Source organism: Balaenoptera musculus, chromosome 16, assembly GCF_009873245.2.
Source record: "Balaenoptera musculus isolate JJ_BM4_2016_0621 chromosome 16, mBalMus1.pri.v3, whole genome shotgun sequence".
Taxonomy (NCBI): Eukaryota; Metazoa; Chordata; class Mammalia; order Artiodactyla; family Balaenopteridae; genus Balaenoptera; species Balaenoptera musculus.
The window spans coordinates 32,157,016-32,165,879 of NC_045800.1; positions in this window are offsets into that span (position 1 = coordinate 32,157,016).

Here is an 8,864-nt window from a genome sequence, read left to right on the forward strand (position 1 = left end):
TAAGTAGTCTGTCTCTCATGGCTTCTACTTTCAAGCTGTTTTTCACTGGGAGATATGTGTTCAGAAATCATTCTCACAATTTCTGGATTTCTGGATATGATGAAAGGACTGGAATGTGTATGTGTATTCATTTTAGCGTGTGTGTGCGTGTGTCTGTGTGTGAGCGAGTATAGATAGATAGATAGATAGATAATTTTCCCAATGTGTCCCTAAAATGCAAAATTCAGGTTTATTACATTTCTTCATTAATTCCTTTAGGGCAAGCTGGATACAATTTAGGTATTTACTTAATTAATTCCTAAATAAAATAGAGTCTGCTCCCTATATAGAATATAGAGTTTATATTCTAATGAGAATAAGTGAACAGCAACAACAAAGTCACATAGTGACAAGTGCTATGAAGAAAAATAAACATAAAAAGAGAAACGAAAGTAACAGTGGGTGGACATTGTTTTATGATAAGTAGGGTATGCCAAGTCCCGAGGGAGGTTAGGGAGCATGCAGATATCTGGAGGCTGAGTGTTCCAGGCAGAGAGAACAGTAAATGCAAAGGCCCTAAGGAAAAGGCATGTTTGGAATGAACATGAAGGACAGGGTATGCCTGGAGTGTAGAGGAGATAGGAAGTCTTAAAAGCAGTGATCAGTAAAGGTATGAGAGGGTAGAAGTTAAAAAGGCAGAACTTCTACTTAATGAGCAGAGTAAGGAAACTGCAAGGAGCCCATGTGCCTGCAGCATAAGGCACAAGATGGGTTTGGCAAGAGATGAGAGGGTACCAGAGTCTGCAGGGTTTTTGTAACTCACTGAACTTTAGACAATGAAAAGCTACTGATTTTAAATTGTTTATTTAAACAGTTCACTCATTATTCAAATGAATGCATGCAAAAGGTAAACCATTCAAACAGTAGAAGACTGTATCTGGTGACTAGCCTTTCTCCCTCCCTCCCTTGATCCCAGTTCTTCCTAGAGGCAACATTATTACTGTTTGCTTTTCTTTCCTTCCAGGGATATCCAGATATTTATAACCATGCATGTACATTATCTCCTTGCCCCATTTTGTCACCAATGGTAACACATTACACCGTGTTGTGTCCCTAGCTTTTGTCATACGATATATTCTGGTGAACATTCCATAACGGAACATCCAGAATTCCTTTCAATGTCCACATCATATTCGACTGGATGCAAATGACTTGAAGTCAGAAGCCCTGGGCTCTGGTTCTTGGTTCTTGATTTGTTGCTTCTTAGTGGAGTGGCCTTAAGGCAGGTCACTGCCCTCCTCATCTATAAAGTGAACTGAGTGATGACTGAGATTGCTTCTGACTTTAACATTTTAGGTTCTTTGCTCTTGCAAAGACATGAGAGGACATTTTGCAAAGTCCTCTACAGTGAAAGAGGCCTAACACTCCCCATAAAGCTCTGATCATTATCCAGTGGTAAAGGTTTTAAATTTAAAGCATATCAGCATGGCCCGAGATTAAGATGGTGGAATAGAAGGACAATGAGCTCCCCCCCTCCACGTACACATCGAAAATACATCTACACGTGGAGCAATTCTCATTGAAAACAAACTGAAGACTGGCAGAAAGACTCTTATACAACCAAGGCTGTAAAGAAAGATCCACAGAGTCAGGTACGAAGAGAAGAGAATTGGGACCTGTGCCCCTAGAAGGGGACACAGAAGAGGAGGGAGATTACAAGGGCTCAGAGATCCTCCCTGGGGAGTGAACAGTTTGAACCACATATTGGGCACCCCAGCCCTGAGGTCCGACACCAGGAAGAGTTCCCTTAGCTGGTTTGAAAACCAGTGGGACTAACAGGAGGGCTATACGAAACCTAGACTCTGCTCAAGAAAAGTGCACCCATGCTTGTTTACTACTGGAAAAGGTGGAGGAAACAGACTGAAACTGCCCAGGACTCTGGTCAGTTTCCCATGACCACCCCAGCATGGGCCCCAGCCCACACCAAGCACCCGCTCTGGCACCTCTACCCCCAGTGCAGCTCCCCACTAGGGTGAAGGCTGCTGTGCCCAGGAGAGTGGGCAGCTTGGACCCAGCACTGCATCTGAATGGGGCAAGGGTGGGCATTATTGGTGCCCACAGAAGTGGCGGATGGGGAGCTGTCCTGAGCTATGACTGGTGTGCTGGAACCACCCCAGCACAAGCCCCAACCTGCACCGGGTGCCCACTCTAGCCCTCCTTGCTCTAGTGCTGCTCCCCTCTAAGGTAAAGATGTTGCTGAGAGCAGGGAGAGTGCACACCTAGAGGGAACAGAACCAGCTCCTACCCAACCCTCAGGGCTTCTGCTCCAGTACCTTGGGACCTGCCATTGCCCCCACAGGGCTGTGACAGCCACTGAGGATAGGAGAAGCCCTGGCTCACACCTGGCTCAGGCTCTAGCCCCTCCCTCTCCAGCCCCATCTCCCACCAAGTGATAGCTGCCAGCACACTCTGGGGGGAAGACATGACCTGTGCTTACTTCAGATCCAGCTCTCCCACCGAATCCCACGTGTAGACTGCAGAGGAATGCTCCCATGCAAGGACAACACTTTAAGACTGGAATAGGTAACTGTTTCACCTAATTTTTTTTAGGTTAAATTTATCTAACTATTTATTTATTTATGGCTGCGTTGGGTCTTCGTTGCTGCGCGCAGGCTTTCTCTAGTTGTGACGAGCGGGGGCTACTGTTCATTGCGGTACTCGAGCTTTTCATTGCAGTGGCTTCTCTTGTTGTGGAGCACGGGCTCTAGGCATGTGGCCTTCAGTAGTTGTGGCGCACGGGCTTTGTTGCTCCGTGGCATGTGGGATCTTCCTGAACCAGGGCTCGAACCTGTGTCCCCGGCATTGGCAGGTGGATTCTTAACCACTGCGCCACCAGGGAAGTCCCTCACGTAATTTCATAGAGACAGAGGAAGGTAGGCAAAATGAGAAGCCAGAGGAATTTGTTCCAAACAAAATAACAGGAAAAAATTTAAAACCTGAAAAAAACAATTAATGAAAAAGAGATAATTTACCAGATAAAGAGTTCAAAGTATTAGTAATAAGAATGCTAACTGAACTAGGGAAAAGAATAAAGAAACATACTGAGAATTTTAGCAAGGAACTAGAAATATAAAAAGAACCAATCAGAACTGAAGAATACAATAAGTGAAATAAAAAAACACACTAGAGATTAAGAGCAGACTAGGTGATACAGAAGAACACATAAGTGATCTGGAAAATAGAATAATGGAAATCACCAAATCAGAACAACAAAAAGAAAAACAAATTAAAAAAAAATGAGAGCAGTTTAATGGACCTCTAAGACAGCATCAAGTGTATGAACACTTGCATCATAGGGTTCCCAGAAGGAGAAGAGAGAGAGTAAAGGGCCAAAAAGTATTTGATAAAATAATGGCTGAAAAAAATCCCAAACCTAAAGAAGGAAATAGATACCTAGGTCCAGGAAGCAGAGAGAGTCCCAAACAAGATGAACCCAAATAAACCCACACCAAGACATATAATAATTAAAATGGCAAAAGATAAAGAGACAATTCTAAAGGCAGCAAGAGAAAAACAAAGAGTCATATAAAAGGGAACCTCATAAGGCTATATCAGCTGGTTTTTCCGCAGAAACTTTGCAAGCCAGAAGGAAGTGGCATGATATATTTAAAGTGTTGAGAGGGAAAAACCTACAACTTAGGATACTCTACCCAGCAAGGTTATCGTTCAGAATTGAAGGAGAGAGAAAGAACTTCTCAGACAAGCAAAAACTAAAAGAGTTCATCAATCCTAAACCGACCCTAGAAGAAATATTAAAGGATCTTCTCTAAGTGGAAAAGAAAAGGCTACAACAAGAAGTAAGAAGTTATAGAAAAGGGAAAATCCCACTAGTAAAGGCAAATATACAGTAAAGGCTGTGGATCAACCACTTAAATAAGCTAGTACAAAGATTAAAAGACACAAATTGTAAAATCAACTATAACCACAATAAACAGTTTAGGGATAAACATGAAGATGTAAAATATGACATCAAAAACACAAAACAGGGGAGAGAGGAGTAAAAAATGTAGATCTTTTAGAATATGTTTGAACTTAAATGAATACCAGTTTAAAACAAGTAGATACAGTTATAGGTCAACATATATAAATCCCATGATAACTACAAATCAAAACCTACAATAGATACCCAAAAACTAGAGAGAAAGGAACACAAGCATACCACTAGAGAAACCACAAGGGAAGAAACTAAAAGAAAAGAATAGAGAAGAACTACAAAAACCACCAGAAACCAAGTAACAAAATGGTGACAAGTACATGTCTATCCATCTGTCTATCTATCTGTCTATCTATCTTCTTAATGATTTCAGTTTGCTAATATTTTGTTGAGGACCTTTGCATCTATCTTCATCAGAGATATTGGCCTGGAATTTTCTTTTTCTTTTTTTTAGTGTCTTTGTCTGATTTTGGTATCAGGGTAATGGTGGCCTCATAGAATGACTTTGGGAGTTTCCCTCCTCTTCAATTTTTTGGGGATAGTTTGAGAAGGTTAAGTATTAGTTCTTCTTTATACGTGTTTAAAGGGTTGGAACTCTCAGCCCTATTCCCTGACTTCCAGGGAGAGGAGACAGGTTGGATATTGAGTTAATTACCAATGGCCAGTGATTTAATTAATCATGCATTGGTTCCAGCCCCCATCCTGAAGCTATCTAGGGGCCCACCAAGAGGTACCTTGTTAGCATGAACTCAGGCATATGCTTGAAAGGGGCTTATGAATATCAAAAGATACTTCTCTCACCCCCATCACTCAGTAGATTCCAAGGGTTTTAGAAGCTCTGTGTCAGAACTGAGACAAAGATCAAATATATATTTATTATATCATAATATCACACCTTCCTAATGTGGGTGGCCCTCATTCAATCAGCTGAAGGCCTGAATACAACAAAAAGGCGGACCTTTCTGTGAATGAGAAGGAACTCCTCCTGCCTGACTGCTTACGAGGTGGGACACAGATCTTTATCAGCCTTCAGACTCAAACAGAAACACTGACACTTTGAGGGTCTTGAGACCCCTGGCTTTTAGACTGGAACTTATGCCATTGGCTCCCCTGGGTCTCTAGCTTGCCGACTGCAGATCTTGGGATTTCTCAGCCTTCATTATTGCATGAGACAATTCTTTATATTAAAAAAAAAATATATATATATATATATATATAAATATGGCATAAAGGCAGAAATGTAAAGAAATATATAAGGTGGATGGAAGCAACCTAAATGTCCATTGGCAGACAAATGGATAAAGAAGACGTGGTACATATATACAATGGAATACTACTCAGCCATAAAAAAGAATGAAATTGGGTCATTTGTAGAGATGTGGATGGACCTAGAGACTGTCATACAGAGTGAAGTAAGTCAGAAAGAGAAAAACAAATATAGTATGTTAATGCATATTTGTGGAATCTAGAAAAATGGTACAGATGAACCAGTTTGCAAGGCAGAAATAGAGACACAGATGTAGAGAACAAACATATGGACACCAATGGGGGAAAGGAGGATGGGATGAATTGTGAGATTGGGACTAACATATATATACTAATACGTATAAAATAGATAACTAATGAGAACCTGCTGCATAGCACAGGGAACTCCACTTCGCTGTACAGTAGAAACTAACACAACATTGTAAAACGACTATACCCCAATTAAAAAAAAAAAAGGAAAAAGAAAAAAAAAAGAATATATAGATGTCTCTGTATAAGTGAATCAAGTTACTGTACATCCAAAAGAAACACAACATTGTAAATCAGCTATACTCCATTATAAAATTAAAATTTAAAAAATATAAAGAAAAAAAGAAAAACCTAAAAAAAAAAATCATATAAGGTGGTAATAGCTCTACAATCCACTTAAAGTGGTTAAAAAAAAAAAAATTCTAAGTAGACTGTGAAAAGTTATATATACTACAATCCTCAAAGAAACCTTTAAAAATATATACAAAAAGGTATAGTAAAAAATATAATAGATATATTAAAATGAAATACTAAGAAATGTTCAAATAACCTAATAATGTAGGAAAGAGAAAACAGTGGGACAAAAACAGATGGAACAAATGGAATACAAATAACAAAATGGTAGACCTAAGTCCAAACATAAGTAATTGTATTAAGTGTAAACAGTCTAAATATTCCAATTAAAAAAGAAATTGTCAAAAGGTATTAAAAAAGAAAACATAACCCAACTATATGCTATCTACAAAAAACTCACTTCAAATATAATTATATAGATACATTAAAAATAAAAAGATGAAAATATATACACCAGGTAAACACTAATCCAAAGAAGCTGGAGTGGCTATATAAACATCAGACAAAATAGAGTTCAGAGCAAAGAAAATTGCTAAGGATAAAGAGGAGCATTGCACAATGATAAATGGGTTAATTCAACAAGAAGATATAAATTCTAAATCTGTGTGCATCTAACAGCAGAGTTTCAAAATACATGGAGCAAAAACTGATAGAACTAAAAGAAGAAATGGACAAACTCATAATTACAGGTGGCAACTTCAATTCTCCTCTCTCAGTAACTGATAGAAATAGTATACAGAAAAACAGCAAGGATAGAAAAACTAAACAACACTTTGATCAACTGGATCAGAAGTTATTCTTATCGGTAGGAGAATGATCAATAAACTATAATAGATAACATTCACAACCAGGGCTGTCACATAATATACAACTCCAGGGGTCCTTGCACATAAATTGTGAGTTGTGTGGCACACAAACTGCTTAAGTGCACGTAGTGGTCCTGCCCACACTTTAGAATAATATGGATCTTTTAAGAAGAATGAATTAGTTTACTTGGAGTATTTTCACTATTTTTGAAGGAGAAAAATAACATGCAGGAAAGCATACACAATGTGGTCCCATTTTTATAAAACAAACAGGAACATATGCATATATGTATATATGTATACATGAGAATGTTGGTAAGTGGAAGATACATGTTGGTAAGAGGGTGGGTGGAGTGAATAATGTGGGTGGAGGAGGGGAGAAGAGTAGGACAGGGACCCAAGCAGAAAAGAAAAAGAAAAAGAAAAAGAAAACCTGCACTTTAAAACATGATCATTTTTATGCACAAATAATAAGTACCTCCAAAAATAATTTTAAAGTATTCTCAAATATAAAAAAGGAAAAATACTACTTTATTCAGTTACCTAAAATCTATCAATGATTGATTTGCTATTATACTTTAAATTAAATACAAACTCTTTACCATGACCTATGTGATCTGGTCCTTGTCTACCTCTCCAACCTTATGTGCTACTACCCTTCCCTCTCCATATAAGCCTCTTTCTGGACTAGAGGCCTTTGTAATTGCAGTCTCCTCTGCCTGAAATGCTTTTGCCACAGGTCTTTGCATGACTGGCTTCCTCTCAGCTGTGGAAGCCACAGATGCCTACCCAATAGCCATCCTCCTCTACTTCCTCACCAACAGAACCCTGATTTTATTGGGAGAGCAATATGTCCATTTAAAATACTTGATCTCCGGCCTCTCTTGTGGCTAGGAGTGATGCAATTTTGGCCAATGGAATATAAGTAGAAGTTACTGGACACAGCCTCCCGGAAAGCTTTTTAAAAGAGCTAAACCAGCCGCCTTTTCTACCTCCTCCTTCCCTTTCTGCATTTTCTTGCCATGAAAATGACTGCGAGGCTATGGCCTCTGTGGTTCCCAGGTCAGCAGTCTCAGTATCACCTGGGAACTTGTTATAAATGCAAATTATCAGGCCCCACCCCAGATCCCACTGAATCAGTAACTTTGAAGGTTAGGCCCAGCAATCTGTATTTCAACAAACTCTTCAGGTGACTCTTAGGCATGCTGAAGTTTGAGATCCACTGAGAAAGAGGATAGAAGTCTCCTTAGAGATGGTGAAGAAGACGGATGAAGACTAGTACACTTCTGACATCACAGAGCTACTGCACTAGAGTTGGACTGCCTCCTCTGCACTTGGCAGTTGTGTAATCCCTATTTGGTTACGCTACTGTGATTAGGTTTCTGTTACATGCAACTGAATGCAATTCTATTTGATAAATCATCTTTTAAATCTCTGCTCAAACATTATCCCCGTGGAGAGGCCTTCCCTCACTACTCTGCTTATATCCTCCATCCCCATCAAAGTCCTTCTCCATCATGCCAACATTTTTGTTTCCTTTATAGCAGGAGTCCCCAGCCTCCCGTCAGCGGCCTGTTAGGAACTGGGCCGCCAAGCAGGAGGTGAGTGGCGGGCGAGTGAGCGAAGCTTCATCTGCCGCTCCCCACTGCTCACATTACCTCCTGAACCATCCCACCCCACCCTCTCCACTCCCCCACTGCCGTCCGAGGAAAAATTGTTCCACGAAACCGGTCCCTGGTGCCAAAAAGGTTGGGTACCACTGCTTTATAGCACTCATCGTACCCTGAAATGATCTCACTTACTTACTGTTTATTTGCTTATGATCTGTTTCCCTTGTAAGAATGTAAACTTCCCTTGTAAGAATGTCTTTTCACAACTGTCCTCCAGCACATATAAAGTGTCTGGTACATAATGGATGCTTTGTAATTACTTGTGGAACGATTCATAGAATTTTATAATTGCATGTTACATTTAATATCATGTATTTTTAAAACAGTAAAATGAAAAAAATGGTTCATTATAGACAATCACAATTTTTAGGAAAAATTTTTAGTTGAGAAACACATACTACATATTTAAAAATGCATATAATACAGAACACAATACACACTTGCCTATGAACACTTTCTACCTTACTCTTAAGTGGCCTATCAATTCTAAAACCATAAACGATTAACAAAATAGCTATGTAAACATTCAGCGTGTCACAAAAATGA